Source organism: Lepisosteus platostomus, chromosome 5 (assembly GCF_059453375.1).
Source record: "Lepisosteus platostomus isolate fLepPlt1 chromosome 5, fLepPlt1.hap1, whole genome shotgun sequence".
Classification (NCBI taxonomy): domain Eukaryota; kingdom Metazoa; phylum Chordata; class Actinopteri; order Semionotiformes; family Lepisosteidae; genus Lepisosteus; species Lepisosteus platostomus.
The window spans coordinates 49,142,196-49,160,966 of NC_142615.1; the positions used below are offsets into that span (position 1 = coordinate 49,142,196).

The 18,771-nt window shown below is 40.1% G+C and overlaps 1 pseudogene; it reads right to left on the bottom strand.

Moving 5' to 3' along the window:
* Positions 1 to 237: 237 nt before the first annotated feature.
* LOC148668294 (uncharacterized) lies at positions 238 to 5,299 on the bottom strand (annotated as a pseudogene).
* Positions 5,300 to 18,771: the final 13,472 nt, after the last annotated feature.

Sequence of the window (18,771 nt, forward strand, 5' to 3'; positions counted from 1 at the left end):
GGCTAAGGATCTGGGCCTGTGGGTGCCAGTTCAAATCCTGAAGCTTACTGAGGAATCCTACTCTGTTGGATACCTGAGCAAACCCCCAAACTCTAACTGCTCCAGGGGTGCTGTACAAATGGCTCCCCCTGTGCTCTGACCCAAAGCTTCTCTCCCAATCTGTGGGCCTCATGGTGAGCAACCTGTGAAAAGATAAATTCCTAATACAAAAAAAATTATATGGCCAATAAAGTGATCTTAATATGTGGGCTCTTCAGGTGATTCAGTCACTAAAACTATTCCCACGCTGACTGTGTGAGTGTGCTGGTGGGCTCTTAAGTTATTTGACTGACTAAAGCTCTTCCCACACTGACTGCAGCTGAATGTTCAGTCTCCTGTGTGAATGTGCTGGTGTCTTTTTAAGTGGCTTAACCGACTAAAACTCTTCCCACACTGACTGCAGCTGAATGGTCTGTCTCCTACGTGAATGTGCTGGTGGCTTTTTAAGTTGCATAACTGACTAAAACTCTTCCCACACTGACTGCAGCTGAATGATCTCTCTCCTGTGTGAATGTGCCGGTGTCTTTTTAAGTTACATAACTGACTAAAACTTTTCCCACACTTACTGCAGCTGAATGGTCTCTCTCCTGTATGAATACGCTGATGGACTCTTAAAGTACTTGAATCACTAAAACTCTTCTTACACTGGCTGCAGCTGAAAGGTCTCTCTCCTGTGTGAATGTGCTGGTGATTTTTTAAGTAGCTTAACTGACTAAAACTCTTCCCACAGTGACTGCAGCTGAAAGGTCTCTCTCCTGTATGAATGCGCTGGTGGTTTATTAAGTGGCTTAACCGACTAAATCTCTTCACACACTGACTGCAGCTGAATGGTCTCTCTCCTGTGTGAAGGTGCTGGTAGGGATTCGAAATGCTAGACTGACAGAAACTCCGCTCCTGTCTGTGCCGTAATGGCAGTTTATCCACTCTATCTGAGCAAGGCCTTAAGTGATTCTTTCTCATCCTCTGATTGTGCTGGGGTCTCTTATTCTGCAAATGCTCCATGGAATGGTCTTGCTCTGGGTGCTGAAACAGAGCTGTGTTTTCTCCACCATGTCCTTCAGTGTGCTGTTCAGCAGTGTGAATCATCTGGGGCTCCTTCTCCAGCTCTCTGAGACTAAAACCGCCCAGCTCATTCAGTTGTTCCTCTCTTTGCCCAAGAACAGACATGCTCTCCAGTTCATTAAAACTTTCAACAGTTTTCTCAGTAACCAGATTTTTAAACCTGTGTGTAAAGTCATCGGATACTAAGGGATCGTATAATTGTTTTAGACTCTGCAATGACAATCTCTCCACTTGAACAGAACAAGGCCTAATTATTATCAAGCCCTGTTGGAGCTGCCGTTGTTCCTCCCTGTACTGACTCTCCTCTGGGTGCTGTAACTCAGTACTATTCTCTTCACCAGGGACATCAGTCTGCTGCTCTGCAGTGTCAATCAACTTGGGCTCCATGTCTTGCTCTGGAAGATTTAAAACATCCTGTTCTTCACTGTGCTCTTGTTCAGTGACACAGCCCAGTTCATTACAACCTTGTGTAATGTTGTTTGTGTTCAGATTGTTAATCTTCTCTGTAAAATCATCACATACTAAGAGCCCAGGTGTCTCACTCTCAGGCTCTGTCTTCATCATGGGCACAGAGTCCAGATCCTTGACACTCTGTCTGCTGTCAGTGTGCTTCTCACTGAGTGTCTCTTTCCCTTCTGCGGCAGTGAGCTCTGTCTCCTGCATCAGACTGGAGCCCCACTCCTCCTCACTCTGCTGCTGTTCAAGAGAAGCCCATTCCCCAGCATCAGGGAAATCACTAGACTCTGATCCTAAAAAACACAGGACAGGAAACCAAGACCTTTATAATAATAATAATAATAATAATAATAATAATAACAACAACAACAATAATAATAATAATAATAATAATTAACTTTATTTTATATAGCACCTTTAATGGTGACTTCTCAAAGTGCTTAACATGATGCCAACAACAAAAATATAAGCATGATGAGAATACGCTGTTTGAGGAGACAGTAGATGGTAATGCTGGGCGATAATTCGATAACGATAATTATCGCGATATAATTTTTCTCGATATAATTTTAACAAAAGTTTGATAAATGTATGATACATATGTTTATGCTTTGCGCATGCGCACAAAATACTACGAGTGCGCGTGTGTGTTGCAGACCAGGCAGCTAACGTGGTGTTGTTAACCCACACGGTGGTGGCTGACAGGATTGAAGAGTGGAGAAATGAGCGACACTGAAGCAAATGTAGTGCTGCCAATGACCAGCTCGAAGGACGATGACATCATCGACAGAAAAGGTCATTCAACTTTGGTAATTTGGAGATATTTTGGCTTTTTACGATCAGACATAAAACAGAGCAGCGTGCACAGCGTTCTATTAAGATATTTATTTTGTACATTTTACTCATGCATATTTTGACATAAAAAAGACTTGAATACTCTCTACTTCAGATTTGTTTAATGTTTCTGCTGTTTGGCAAGTGTTTGTTGTGTTCTTAAAATAAAGAGTTGTTAATTTACCAATTAACTGTCTGGTTTCTTCAACTTTCACTCAGGAGAAAAAATCTGCCTTTAAACTTGAAAGAAATAATTGTTGTAACAGAAGAAATAAGGTTCTTGATCCCGAGATGAAGTAAAACAGATGAGTTTATTGCATGCAAGGAACAATAAAGTCGAAGTCTTGTTTCCCGCAAGAAACAACAAAACCGAAGTATTGTTCCCCGTATTGTTACAAACTTTTGGGTTATATACAGTTTTCTTCTCCGTTTCTGACGTCACTCGGTCTGATGGTAAAGAGGGGGTTCATGGTATTTGGCCAGTTTATGATGTTCTGGGCAAATGGTCAGTTTAACATTACACCCAGGGGGGTTCCTAGCTGGCATCTGCAATCCTTATCAGTTAACCCCCTTTCCTGCCATAAACCCCTGCTTGTGACTTGGAAGTCTAAACCCCCTACAGAAAAGATTAAATTCAAACCCCCGTCTTCACATCTTTCTTCATAATGATTTGACATTTATCGTGATAACTATCAATATCGACTGATATGAAAATTTTTATCGTGATAATGTTTTTGGCCATATCGCCCAGCCCTAGTAGATGGCGGCACAAAATACAGTAGGAGCAGATGGGTAAAGAACAGGTAGATAAAGGCTGTTCTAAAGAAGAATGTTTTGAGTCTGGATTTAACAGAGTTTAGGGAAGGTGACTCTCTGATATCCTTGGGGATAGAGTTCCAGAGTTTAGGGTTTAACAGAAGGGCCTGTCATTCACAGAGTGTAGATGGACTGGGGGACAGATAGGAGACCAGAAACAGAAGAGAAGGTTGCAAGGTGGGGAGTAGATCGATATTAATTCAGACAGGTACTGAGGTGCCAAGCCAAGCAGAGACTTATAGGTGAGCAGGAGGATTTTTAAGTCGACAGGAAACTTGACAGGAAGCCAGTGCAAGGACTCCAGGATAGGAGTAATGTGAGCAGTTGTACTAGACCTGGTTAGGGTTCTGGCTGCCAAAGTATGGACATACTGGGGTTTGCTCAATGTGGATTTAGAAACCCCAGAGTGTGGAGTGTTACAATAGCCGATTTGGAAGAAGACAAAACTGACCAAAACGCTGACCAAGTGGAAATATGTAAATGCTGAAAAGTAAGGAACCTAATATTTAGCCCTGAACTTTAATACGTGCTTAGAGTAGTGCTCAAAAGGAAGTAATATCTGCACAAAAAGTAGCTTAAATTTTAAACTTGAGATGGCAAAGATATTATTTAGTAGCATGTAATTTAAGTTTTAAAAACTAATTTTCCAAACTTTAAATGCATTCAAACACATTTAATCTCTTTTAACAGATAAAGTGAAAAGGGACTGAAAATACAGCAGACTAGTATTTTATGTAACATATTTTTACACAAATTCATGTATAGCCATTTAACGGTGAACAAAAAAATTCAAATACTGTAAATAAAAATGTAAAGAATGTGGGAAACAAAAATTCAACTCTTATACACCACGCAACAGAAACAGAGCTCCTCTTCAGGAACTAGTCTCTAGTTATCATGCAGCATCTCCATCGAGGAGGAAAGGCAAGTCAAGAGAAATTAAGCTGTATCACTGGTTTTATTATACTTTAAACTACATGCATGCACGTTCTAGTACACTCACAATCAATGTGTGTTGTTTAAGCAGAGGGGAATAAGTGCATATAAAGGGGTAAAAAGTATGTCTACTGTAATAATATCACAAGTACATTACATTTACACTAACACTGCACTGAAAGAAAGAGAGGGGTTGATTCAAACACACCGACTGGACACTCCAGTACACTAACACTGCACTGGGAGAGAGAGAGGGGTTCATACACACACACTGACTGGACACTCCAGTACACTAACACTGCACTGAGAGAGAGAGGGGTTAAAACACACACTGACACTGGGATGAGTTAATATAGACACAGGCCCTGGAGGACTGTAATTCTTAAACCTATTAAAATTATTTTGTATACACAATCATTAGTATACATATAATAATATAAACCAATACATCGCAAAACTATATATATATATGTCTACTTTCCTAATTACTGATTCAGTGAAACAATTGTTTTCAGCACCGTAACCGTACAAAACAGTTCAGTTTCCACTAAAGAATCCCGTTGCTACATCACAAGTCTTTCCCACTTGACTCTGCATCTCTCCACTATATTCTCACCAGTGAGGAAGACACTGTTTTTAAACTCACACACACCTTGACTACATACAAGTCACCCCACTGACCTGAGAGCTGCAGTTTCGTGTCCATGTCTTCCTTTATTCCTGCAGGGACTTCACAGGGAAGCGTGTGTCCAACATGATCTGTCTGTCGCCGATCTTCTGCTCCCGACTCCTTCTCCCACAGCTGCAATCTCAACTTCAGGCTCTCGTTTTCCTTCTTCAGCTGCGCCACTTCACTCCCGACACTGTCCTCCACACACTGTGTGATTTTAAACACGGCCCGTCTCACCTGAGTCTGGGAGACGCTGCAGAGTTTGTTTTCAATCTCATCCTCGGAGTCAGACATCCTGTTTCGGAACACATGTGAAACTTCATGCACGATCGATTTGAGCAAATCCTCCATGAAAGAGTGAAGCTTAGTTTCCAGATTGAACAGTACAATTGCCATATTTAACCAAAGTTGATCACAAATCCAGAGAGATTGCTGTGCTGATACTGATATGACAAACACTATGACTCCTACGCACCTACGGGTCTATATTATTGCAAGGGTTTGAATTCACACCTAAAGCAGGAACAGGAACTGAGCGATCACTCCTCCTACATCCTACCACATGACTCACTTCCTTAGTGATTGTTGCTATGCACTTCACATGAAGGACTTTCAGTATGTTGTATCTTGTTGAATTTACAATGAAATAAAATAATAAAAATAAATGTAGCCTTGTTTACAAATATATGTATATAAAATATACACATCAATATATATACACATACAAATATATAAATATTTATATAACGGTAAAAGAAGATGTCATCTTAAGCACTTGGTGTTTTTTAGTACAGATTTTCACACTGTGAAATATTGAAATATTTTCATATATTTCCAGATCCTTCGCCTGTATTGAAATAAATAACAGTACTTAAACGTGTATTGAAATAAAGGCATTAAACTTTTAATGTAATGGATCCATATCTGAACAATGTCTGCTAATAGACGGTAATGTGGACAATTCCTGTTGCCAATTGGTTTGATATCTCCAAGACATCAGGCATTGAAAATATTGTTTTAAACAGAACATGTAAAATGGAATGTAGGTCAAAAACCTTCTGATAATCTAAGTACACCATGCTACATGTTCTGTGCATCCATTAGTTTATGGGCTTTTATGGGATTTAATTAGTTAGACAAATTATATTTCTGCTTACAATAGATAGTTTTATATCTCTATTCATAATAAAGATTGGTTTTATTATAATTGATGATTTCTATAATTTATAGAGATCCTTTGTTTCATTTTCAGAAAAAAACAGCAATGTTGATAGAATAAGAAAAATAAAGTCCCTAAAAGACTGTGATTTGAATGAAGTCTTTTCTGTCCACATTTAACATTTTACAGCTGACAAACCAGCAGCATTCTGACAGAAAGAGCAGTTGTAAACTCATTGTTTCAGTTGTCCAGAGGAGCAGAGTGACTGAGAGGTCAGAGCTGTTAGCTGGTATTGTCAGGGTGAGAACAGCTCTCCAGCTCCCTCTCATTGACTTCACACCACCTGAGTGTTGATGCTCTTTCTCTCCTGCTCGTCTCCTCTCCACTCCCATCTTTTGTTCTTTTGTTTGATTTATCAGCTGCCCCTCATACATGAAGGAGGCACCAAAGCCAAAACGTTCTGTCTCTTTTCTTTTCAGTATGGAATAAACCTTTACCTGCTCCTGTCTCATTCACTCTCTTTTTCACCTTGTCTGCAGTCTCACATCCTGCTGCTCCATTATCTGCAGTTTCTGTCCAGAGTTTCACCTCCTGCTGCTCCATTGTAAAAATGACTGATGAGTCACAGAACTGTTCTCACCTGTTAACACCCAGTAACATTTCTGCCCTGGTGGCAATTTAAATACCTGATTCTGTATTTTAATGTGTCTGTTTTGTGTTTAATGTCTTCATCTTGCTCTTTTTGTAATGAAATTGTTGTACTTGAAGTTGTAAAACTTAACCCTTGGTTTACCATGAGATTTTGACGTGATTTCTTGTTATAATGTTCGTCTGCATTTGAAACGTTTATATTTCACTATATTTACTAATAATCATACGTACTTATACATACTCCATGTAGATAATGTAAATGAAATCACATGTCACAGTAAAGGCTCACACACCGAGAATTCTTGAAGAATAAAATCACACTGCACAACTTTGGAACATCACGTCCAAGTTTAGTGACAGCAACATTAAAGATTTTAAGCTAAGACGTTTCAGATCACTTTTTTATGAAAGGTTCAAGCAAAGTTGAATAACTTTGCAAGAAATATTTCAAAATCTCAATCAAATCCAGTACGATCCCAATGGATCAATCTGAACTTTCTCCATCCCGACCAGTTGGGAAACAATCTTATGGTAAAAAAATCACACGAAACCACACAGATTCTTTAATGCTTACATCATAATGTTATTAGACTAGGACACTGATGTGAATATGTGTTTGGGTTTCGATTCACCGATTCTTGTTAAAGAATTGGTGATTTATGATTACAGAATCAGTAGTATCGGAAAGCAGGAGCTCTGTTTCTTAGCAATCTTGAAGGCATGTCTATGTAGAGCACAGTGTGAAAATCTGTACTAAAAAACACCAAGTGCTTAAGATGACATCTTCTTTTACCGTTGCAACTTTTAATCTCAGGTGTACTTTTAGAAGGCATAGAAAGAACAGTTGTGTCGACATTTGCATCATACAGCAGAATGGCGCAGCAGAAGCATGCTGGGCCCATGACCTAGAGGTCAATGAATTGAAACCATCCTCTGAGTTTTATGGAAGACTTAAGCACACCATCGGGCCAATGTAGTATAAGAAAAACAAAGATAGCCAAAATCTCTTTCTTTAAGTCCCGTTCTAAGTTTCTTGCTTTTGTGAGCAAACTTACCCAGATCTGCAATATTTTAAAATATATGCCTTTGTTTAATTGGAAATAACTAAATTATTGGTGATATCCAGTTATATACTTGAACGAAACAGAAAAATAACAATTATGACCTACATTTTAACACACTGACCAGAATAATTGAAAAGCTTTGATTCAGAGCCCTTGCAGTTAGTGTTAATTAGAAAAACAACAGTGCTGAAACCTGAGCACAAGTTCAGCTGCTCTCCAGGTTTGTTCCCCACTGTTTCTCGTTGCAATTGAGCTCAGAGCTGGAGATGATCTCTAGATACAACCGTGTTAACTAGTCCGCAGCTGTGTGCTCCTTTCGAAAGTTTGTTGCAATTGACCCAATGTGTGGTTCTATAGCTGTCAGGTGCAGTTCACTTACATTAAGGGCATTTATTACTGAGGAGCCTGAGTCAGGTAGTAGACGAACCTACAATCTTCTGATCCACGTTATCCATTGCATTACTGCCCTTCCTCTCACATTGCTGAACTGCACCAGATTGAGCTCAGCGCTTATATATATATAGTATATACATTCTATATGTATCCTCCACATAGTATATGGTGTGGTGCAGTGGCTAGGGATCTGTTCCTGTGGCTGAAGGTTGCCAGGTCGTGTCTCATGGCAGGCAGAGAAATCCTCTTCTGTTGGGTTCCTGAGCAAGACCCTTAAACCCAAGTGATCCAGGGCCACTGTATAAATGGTTAACCCTGTGCTCTGACCCCACGTTTCTCTGTTTATCTTATGGAGAGCAAGTTGGGGGTAGGTGAAAAGACAAAATCCTAATACATGAAATTGTATATGACCAATAAAGTGGTCTTATATATGTGTTATCTTATCTATATATATATATGTATTATTATTATTATAAGTAATACTACAAATACCAGCAGCTAGCCCCTCCCTACAGCTCTTTGATTACCATCCACTGACTGCTCCTCTGTCAGGAAGTGTGAGGAGTCGACACACTGGAGATTATAATGCTAGAAGCAAGACAATTACATGTCAGGAGAAACTTAAAGCTACAGCAGCAGGAGTAGCAGTAACCGCAACGAGGCGGGTAAAGTTCGGCTTTTCTCATTTTCTTCTGCAGAGCCACTGTGTCAGAATGCACTGCTCTGGATATAAAGGGAATTGTGGCTTCAGATCATTTAAACTGAGCTCTGCATTGTTTTATTCATGCTGCCTACATGCTTTGAATTGCTGATATTTCCTGCATGCATTTCTTTTTCAGGTTTTATTAAATTCCTCACATTTGAGCCAACACTTAAATATTTCACTAGGGGTCGCATAATACGCGGTGCAAACCTTATTTACTGTGGATTGCTGTGGCACATGAAGCTGTTTTATTCAGTGGGGAGGTTTGATGTGCATATTACAAATCGAGCGGGCGAGTAAGAAATCCAAGAAGAAATCCAATTAAAAGAAATTAAAAGAATCCAAGATGCGTAGAAAACTGCAGATCTTAAAAATGCAGAACAGTTACATAGTACACTGTGCTGCACCTTTTATATTTCGGTCTTACAAATTTGAATACATACCTTACCGCAAATCGTGCCTTGATTACAGACACCCCAAACAGTTCTTAATTCACAAAGCAAGGGCTATCTAAATGTGCCTCTGTTCCTTTCCCTTTCAGGATATTGTTAAAGATTAGAGAGTACCATAAGTGTGAAGCGAAGAGAGAAACTCAGAACGGAGCTTTAATAAACACAGGGAAAGGGAGTCTTCTCTCGCATTTCAGTGAATCTAGGGTGTGCTCATGAACCGAGCATAGCAGAGGATGAATTTGACCCATTTATGTCTGGGTTATGGGACCTGAATGCTTCCACTGCATCACTCACCGTAAAATGCCGTAAAAACAACTGTTCTTTCGGTACTTACTAAATGTACTCCTGAGATTCAAAGTTTCAATAGTAAAGGAAGGTGTCACCTTGAGCACCCTGTGTCTTTTTAATACAAATCATCACACTGCTCTACATAGACCTGTCTTCAGAATCCTTACGATTGCTGAGAAGCAAAGCTTTTGCATTCCGAGGATACTGATTCTTTCACCGTAAATCCCCAATTCTTCAACAAGAATCAATGAAAACCAAACACTTATACACACTTGTGTCCTAGCGTGAAAGCAATATGATGGAAGCATTTGAGAATCTCCTTCACAGCACATATGAGAATTTCAATTTCTTCCCCATTGCAGAGCGTGTATGGGCGCTCCCTCAGTACCCTAGTTTGTAAAACCACGACTTAAAGGTCGAAGCACTTTTTAATATTCTGGAGTCTCTCATTTGATGGCCAGAAAAAAATTATGTCAGAACTTGAAAAGCTTTCTAAAATTGTTTGGTGCTTCTTATTAAAAGAAATCATAAGAGCACCTGAACAGCTTCAGGCTATCGACTGCTTAATATAGTGATCAGCAGCTTGATAACCAGTTTATAAGGCTGAAAATGATCCTGGAAGCACAACAAGGTTCTAACGGCTGTTTTGGGTTTTACAACCGAATAACAAAACGGCTTCAATTACGACGATTAGACTCAGTGAAACTTTAACGCCTAAGATATTTGCAGGAATTGTAAGTGTTTTGCACGTGTCGAACTTCAAGAACTAACCAAGGCAACCACAGGAACAACATCAAGAAGCACAACCAATTCCCCATTTAAATCTTTCCTGTAAGTTGTGCTTTGCGAAAGCATGAAGTAAACCCCCAGATTGCTTTTGAACATGTACAAAGTATTTCTGATGGAGCGCTATGTGCAAAGATTTAATAAGCTTTACCCCTGCCAATGATTCAGCATGAAGAAGTAAAAGTTTCACAGACAAAAGCAGCTTGCCACTGCAGCCAGTACTAAATGTACTTGCCGGCACACTACCATGTGCACTGCCTCATAAATGATCTTGGCAGACTTTGTTCCCTACATAAATCTGAAAGTGCCAAAGAACATTGTCTTTTAGAAAGTCTATCTCCAAACACCTTGTGCAGCCTCTCAACAGACTAACAAAGAGCTCTTTTACTGATCGTATCGCAAATCAGAGGAAACAAGGTCTTAAAACAGTTACATTTGGCAGTGGTGGGATTTGAACCCCTGCCCCCAGAGAGACTGGAGCCTAAAATAGAGCACCTTAGACTGCTGGGCCACGCTACCTTCCACAGGGGTGGGCTTTCTCACATTGCTGGCTTGTAAAATGCCAGGGGCTTCAGCTCTTGTCATCAGATCTAGTGGAATCATGATGCGTGGAAGCGACTGCACCTTCATCTTTTGAGATGTTTTCAATAGAACAAATGCTACTTTCAACAGCACAAACCGGCACAAACATAGCAATAACGAAGGAGGTGGGTTTCATCCTTTGTGCTGTTTGTGGGGGTGCAACCCCACAGCGATCTACTGAATTGAAGAGCAATAATCAAAATCCTCTGCTATTACTGTTGCTTTTTTCATAGTTTCTTCAAATCCTTCATTTGAACATCGATTATGAAGGATATTGATGATAATATCACACGAATTGTGGTTTTCTTGTGATCACCAATTTTATTAAAATACCAGCCTTTCTTACAGTTGTCTTGCGTGTTTCACAAGGTATAATAGCCCCCCTCGCATCCTCAGCTAACACATTTTAAAATTACTTTAGATTGTACAGCATGTATGTTTACATTTATATTAAAATTAAAGTAAATATACTATCAACATACATACAGTGCTAACCTAATAATTCTTGTCAGGTTCTCCAACAAATCTGCGTTGTTATTTTAACGTTTTAGCTGATGATGCAACGGGAGTATAAATGAATTCTCCCGCCAGCCATTAAAAGACCAAATTCCATGGGTGAACATTATTTTCTCAGATGTTGCCGGTAATATTGAATTAAGTTCACAACTGTTGTAGTAGTTCGTCCGTGAAGTTCGACACGTGCAAAGCACTCGCAATTTCTGCTAATATCATAGGCATTAAAGTTTTGCTGTACTAACGAGGAGCGTTTGTCCGCAGCTGAGCGTGAACTCTGATACTGTCAGCAGACATTTCCAAATACGTTTTCGCCTGCTCTCATCTTTTTAAAGACGGTCATAAACACTCAAGAAGTAATTCATTCGAGTTTGAAGTCTGTTTCTGTTGTCTTGATGAAGCGCAGCCTTATGTAGTGTAACGCTTACGGCCGACAAGCACTGGGTGTAAGAGCCGGCGTACCAGAGCGGGTGACGTCACCGCCCTGGTACGCCGGCTCTTACACAGCGCCTGTCGGCCGTAAGCGTTACACTCTCCCCCGCTTAAATCGCCGTCCCCGGCGAAGGGCTATCCCGCCCCGCTTCTTTCACCAATGTAACGCAATGGGGGCTCAGGCGGGCGCCCTTGCCACATTAGGTCGGCCCCTGCACCGTCCGGGGCTCGAACCCGGGACTTCCGCGTCTCTCTGCAGCGACCTAGCCCCGTGAGCCAAAGAGAGATCAGGCGCCCGCCTGAGCCCCCGTTGCGTTACATTGGTGTCAGAAGCGGGGCGGGATAGCCCTTCGCCGGGGACGGCGATTTAAGCGGGGGAGAGTGTAACGCTTACGGCCGACAAGCACTGGGTGTAAGAGCCGGCGTACCAGAGCGGGTGACGTCACCGCCCTTCCCTGTGATAGCAGGACCACGGCTACTGGGCTGTGGAGAGATCTCTCTTTAGCTCACGGGGCTAGGTCGCTGCAGAGAGACGCGGAAGTCCCGGGTTCGAGCCCCGGACGGTGCAGGGGCCGACCTAATGCGGCAAGGGCGCCCGCCTGAGCCCCCGTTGCGTTACAGTAGGAAACTCCCTTTTTGAAGAAGTTTGCCGTCACCCTGCAAGGGAGAAGAGCCATCAATCACCGAGACAGCCACTGAGACAATTAACATTAAACACGTGAAATGCGAGATGTTGTGATTTTTTTTCCGCTTAAGGCTTCGATCGTTTCTACTCTAACGAGAAAAACTTTTTTATTAGATGTGAGATTTGAACAATCGTCTCCAGGGGAAAATGCGACCTGAACGCAACACCTTAGACCACCAGCTATCTTTCCTATGGTACTTATAATGAATTATATATTTTATTTCTTTCTACTCGTTGATAAGAAAAAAAAGTGAAATCATGTAATTAGGGAAATGTCTTTGTTTGTTTCATGGGGAAAACTAGCACGGGCAAATGTAAAGTTTAGAGCAGCGCTCAATAAAAACGATCAGAAACCGAAAGCGCTTCTTAAGCGGATCAATATATTCCGATACTGGTGGTTCCGCGGAAGAAATAAGAAAAGCCGAACTCAAAGCACTGTGTTGCCATTGCGGCTACTCTGGCTGCAACTGCTTTAAGATCTGCTTAGCGGAAAGTTGTAGGAGGTCAGACTGGTTTGCGCTGTCTCAATAACAGTGTGCGAATTTAAGGTTATTTAAATAAGAGTATTTACAATATAACTCATGCTCAAAAGCGTTAATCCTGCACTGGCTGCTATTTGAAACGCCTTCATAAATGACGCGTAATAGAGAGTTATGCAGCTGGCTTTTTTGCTTCACAATACATTGCAATCAGGAAAATAAATCAATTTGAAATATGCAATACAAGGTCCGTTCCCGGAAATGAAACCTGTTTTACACTGACGTCGTTCCTTTTGAGATAATCCAGATTGTGAAGACGACTGCACCCTTGCAGATCATAATATTACACAAAGGCTGTAAAGCACACTCTGAATCGATCCGAATATTTGATTTCCGCGATCCGTTTAGGCAACAACAGGCAACGTGGCACTTCTCCAGCAAAGCATTTCTCAGTTTAGTGAACTACTGGTGCTTTCACCACACCGTTGTATGTAGCTCGTCAGGATGGTAAATGGTCTAAACCGCCAGACTGAAAGATGTCTTTCTATTGCTTGGGTATTCTGGTCTCTGAATAGATGCGTGGATTTAAATCCCACTCCTGAGAGGTACTCGCTTTTCTCTGTCTTGCATTTTTCCCATCTTGTTGTGCTCGCTGATAATGACAGGAAGAGAAAACGGAGAAACCGCTTTGCGGGCACATGATGGGCAAGGAAATGCTCCGTGAATACTTCAATGTGATCAGCAGAAAGTCAAATAGGCTTCGAATTTCTGCCTTAAGAACTGTTTGGGCTGCCTGTAATCAAGGAAAGATTAACTGCAAGGTATGCATTCAAATGTGAAAGACCGAAATAAAAAAAAACAGAAGAAGATTTATTAAAACATTGTTTTCCTTGCTATTTGTCCTGTATTACATTATATGGGGTCATTGTGAAACCATCCTGAAGCCCTACGGAATGCAGTTACTCTCCCAGTGACAGCGGCAGGAGCACAGAGATTATATCAGAGCTCGAGCAGAGAGTTCGAAAATCTAGGGAAATTGATTTATAGAACATTTGATTAAACTTTCCTATCTGCTCGGTCTTACTGAAGTATTTGAGCTTTTTTGTCTATTTCTATACTATACAGTAGATAGTGTTTAGCCAGAGAAGAGAGATATAAGCTCTATAACCCCACAGTAACCGCCGATTCCAATAACCTTAACTAAAGCAGGAAGATCAGTTTCTGCTCGACACAGCTGTTTTCTGAACTGTAAATCTCCAACACAGGCTGGAGGCGCTGTGTGTCCAGGCTGAGCGGTTATATAAGAAAAGACTCAGCGAGCTGCAGGCGCGGCTCATTACTCTGCGCTCCCCGTGAGGAATGCGCGTGTCCTCCCTCCGTTATGACCTTCAAACACTCCTCATAACATTAAGCACTCCTCTTAACTCTTAGCAGAACATTAAAGTTTCACAGACAGAAGCAGTACGCCAGCACAACCAATATTAAAACAGTACGATTTGCACTGACTGGAAAGTGATCTCAGCAGACGTTGTTCCCTGCATAACGCTAAAGGTGGCAAAGCGCATTTGGGTTGAGAGGACGCAATAAAGATTTTGTTTTCTGCCTTGATGTGAAGGTGACAAAGTATCTCTAAAAACTTTGCTAAGGTTATCAGGAGATGGTCAAAACACTATTCCAAAGATTGCTTTCCAAGTCAGAAGAAAAAGGGCCAGAGAAGCATTTGGCAGTGGTGGGATTCAAACCCACGCCCCTCAAGAGACTGTAGCCTTAAACCAGCAACTGAGCCCACTTGGCCACACTACCCTCAGTGTCTCTCTCCTTGTCTCATTACTTGTTCGGGGAAAGCCGGGTGCCCTTCACTCGTCCAACCTCGTGGCGTTATGACCGTGGAACCAACTGCACCTGCTTATTCTGAGATTCTTCCCCTCTCATGGCGAGATCTCGACTTCTTTAACACCTCTGGATAAAGTTCTTCTGTGGAGCAGGCTTCAGACCTTGATGTCATTTTATTTTTACAGCAGCATGCATCCTGAAACTTTTTTTCATATTTTTATTTGAACAACAAAAATACATATAATACAAAATAGAGCACATATGACGTACCAATAACATCGTCAGGGGCACGTGATATAATGCAATTACACTTTCTGAAAAATCTACTGTCCAGGCAAATGTGCATGCTGGTCTACGGGGCTCTTTTCTGCACTGAGCTGCTCGTTTGAAATCCAGAAGGCAACACAGACGCGCTCCTATACCAAGAGTCTTATCTGGACCACCTGGGTAAAAAAACAGGAAACCTAAGCACTAATCCATACTGACAGCTTTTGAAAAGGAGCTCTTTAATATTCACAAATACGAAGACAAGGTATAAATACTCCATAGGTTTAAAATTCAGGAATATGAATGGTCAATTGTTTACAATTGCAGTTTTTATTTTTCGTATGATTAAGCGACTTTTTTACAACATGTAAAAAAAAACAGCACACCTAAATGACAAAGCCTTGGAGCCACAGAGAAAAACAAATTGTGTTTAAAGTAATTTTAAAGGCTCGAGATAACATTGCACTATAAAAGCAATTGTTTGCCTTCTTTGTGGCGCTTACTTTATGTTGCTTTAGCAAATTTCATGCAGTTTATTTCTGACACAAGACATAACAAGCTTGTGTATTTATGACAAAAAAGCAGGGCAACAATTTCCATCGGCCTTGAACTTGAAATTGTTAAAACGTAAGTTAAATGCACATATAGTAAATATATTTTCTCATATAATGGTGTGTTTTTTGTCTAAAGAATCCTTCATGAATGGCTAAACAGATACTTTGCATAATTAAAAAGAATATATATATATATTTACGAATTTTAACGTTTTATACCATAAAGTTTAATTGTTAACATGAGCCCTATTTATCGATATCACCAATACAGTTCTGGATTTTATTCTGCCTTCCTATGCAAATATTAATTTTCTTTCACACAACAGCTCGCATGTATGGTACTGTAGCTTATTAGCGCCAGGGAGAAAAAGAATGTTGTTGGCTTTTAAATTAGAAACCATTTGCGTTTATACAAAATCACAATGCATTGTCGCAGACATTGGGACATCGTCTATTTAAACACCTGTCGTTTTCTCTAATATTGGCTCCTGTGCTTCGGTCCAGTTGAGAGAGGAGAAGACACGGAAAAAGTCGTGTGGCGCTGGAAGCTCTGGAAGGCAACGTAAAATATTGCTCTGTCTGTTGGTGGATTTGGTATGCACGTTTTTTTCAATGTAAAATGCAATGTACAAGGATCAAATTTGATTCAAAATCGATTAATGTAAAAACCAATAAAGCTCATGTTTTTTATCTAGTTTTATCTATATCTATATCAAGTTTTTCAAAGGTCCTTTAAAAAAATGTTTATCGCATACTTCTAAAATTATTAAAATAATAATTATTAAAATATCAGATTGTGTTTCTGCAACATTTCGTTCACAGTACGCCGTATTTAACAATAAAACAACACTCACAATGAGGGCTTTACACGCAGTCCGGGGTATTTTTGCCACTTTATATAGAACCTGTTATACTCCCAAAAGTGCAGAGTAGCTTGTAAATAAAAATTCACCGCTGGTATAAACAGATGTGTGCTTTGTTTGCCTTTGTAAGCATTTGTTTCAAAAATAAGTCCACAATACATTAAAAACACAAAAAACACAAACTTAATAATATAACAATACAAAATCAATACCAAATCATAAAGCCAATTAAGTACCTATCCTTTGAAAACAGAGAACACCTTATCTACAAAAAAAATGTGACATTTGTATATACTTTTGAATTACAAAGCAGACAGAGTACTCCCCGAATTCAAATATCAGATCTTGGCCAATACAAGACAATCAGACGGGAGTTGAATTCGGAACAAGAGCCTCTGCTTCGTGGTTTATTGAGCTTTTGATCAACGTCTGAGTGAAAAAGATTAGCTATTTTAACTCTTTCATTAAAGTACCTTCCTTCGAGCCAGATTCAAACCAGTGACCTAAAGATTCCCAACTGTTCTTACTACAGTCCTCCACTCTACCAACTGAGCCATCAAAAGGCTGTCAGGCACTTTTCTCTGGCACATACTGCCGAATGTAGTGAAATGTTCTGGGTGATTAAAATCCCACTTCGACATCAGGTTTCCAACTTGTTCCTTATCTTGTTTACCTTGAATTTAAGCAGTGAACCAGGATTCTACTGTATACACTTCCAGGGATATCACAAAAGATTTGATGGGGCATCAATCATTCCAGGCGGAAATTGACTCCTTTTCTTTCTCGAGGGATCATATTAAACATTTCATTTGGATCGAGAAGAGGATCACCATGATACACATAACAAACAGTTTCATTCTGTCTTTATTAGAATCTGTATCACAGCTAATGCATGTAAAGGCACAAGTAATAGATTTATTTCGTGCTGAATAGAGAAGAGAGAAAACAACGTTTCTGAAAAAGGCTTCACAGCTGAAACATTATCTTTTCTCTCTTCTCTTTTCAGCATGGAATATACCTTTTACTTATTCCTTTGCAAACTATGCATGCTGACGCAGCTTCCCACCTGAACTAATGCATGTAAAGCCTTCGGTATGCGATAGTGAGAGTTCAGTTATCCCGGGGAGTGAAGATAACTGAAATTTAGTAAATTCATATTTAAATAGAGTGTAAATCTTCAGTGTTCTGTCACTGCAAATTTGTTACAGGAGTATAACGGAAGTGGGGACTGTACCCACGCCGACATTTATCCATTTGATGGAAAATCTAATGCTTTAACCACTCAGCCATCCAGATCTACACTAAAGCCCCTTTTACATGGGCTCATTTCTGAACAGATTGTCAGTTGTTTAACATTTCAATATGAATCGGATTCAAACATTTGCAATTATTCACCTATAAAAAGATCACTCCAACTAATCAATGGCCCAGCCATCCTGGGTTCACCTTTCCAGCTTTGTGTTACACAGTTCATTAAATATATTTGTTATATTTTTGAAGGGCATGGGACTGTAGGTTGGTGATTCCCAGGGGAAAACAGGGTTATGAGCAATTGGGCATTCAGAGAATACGTTTTGTAGGTGAATGTAACCGTGCACTAAAGTAAAGAAAACCCTCTTAGATGAAGCACTACAGATGTAGCCCCTGAAAGTGTACAAGACTTACATTCATAGTACTGCTGACACAAATGTAGTCTCTACATCAGACCGAAATAGTAATGTGTTCGTTTAATCACGTGAAGGATCTCCTCGTCTCATTCATCAATGGAAATAGAAGCCATTAGAATACGATACGGTTCACCTTCAACCCCGCAGCTGATGGATGAGCTTGTTTCAGCTCTGTGAAGTTGGCCCCTCTACAAACAACACAAACGATGAAACCCACCTGTAATCAGTCTGTTTGTCATTACTATATATATATATTGCCATGTTACTAGAACTTGTAGCTGAAGTTTACTAGTTGTGTTTTTATGATGATCAGCCTTATGTTGATTACAATATTGTATATAATGTATAATTTGAACTACATATTTTCCAGGTGTGAATGATTGTATATTTTCAGAATACATTTCTAAACCAAATCATTGGCTTGATTTACTAGTTTCTACCCCTATAACATCTATCTTTGATGTATAATAGACCTTTAACCATATATGTATAATAGTCCTCTAAAGTTATCCGTATAATAGAACTCCAACCATTTATGTATAATGAACATATAACCATAGATGTCTAATTGACCTATAGCGACATAC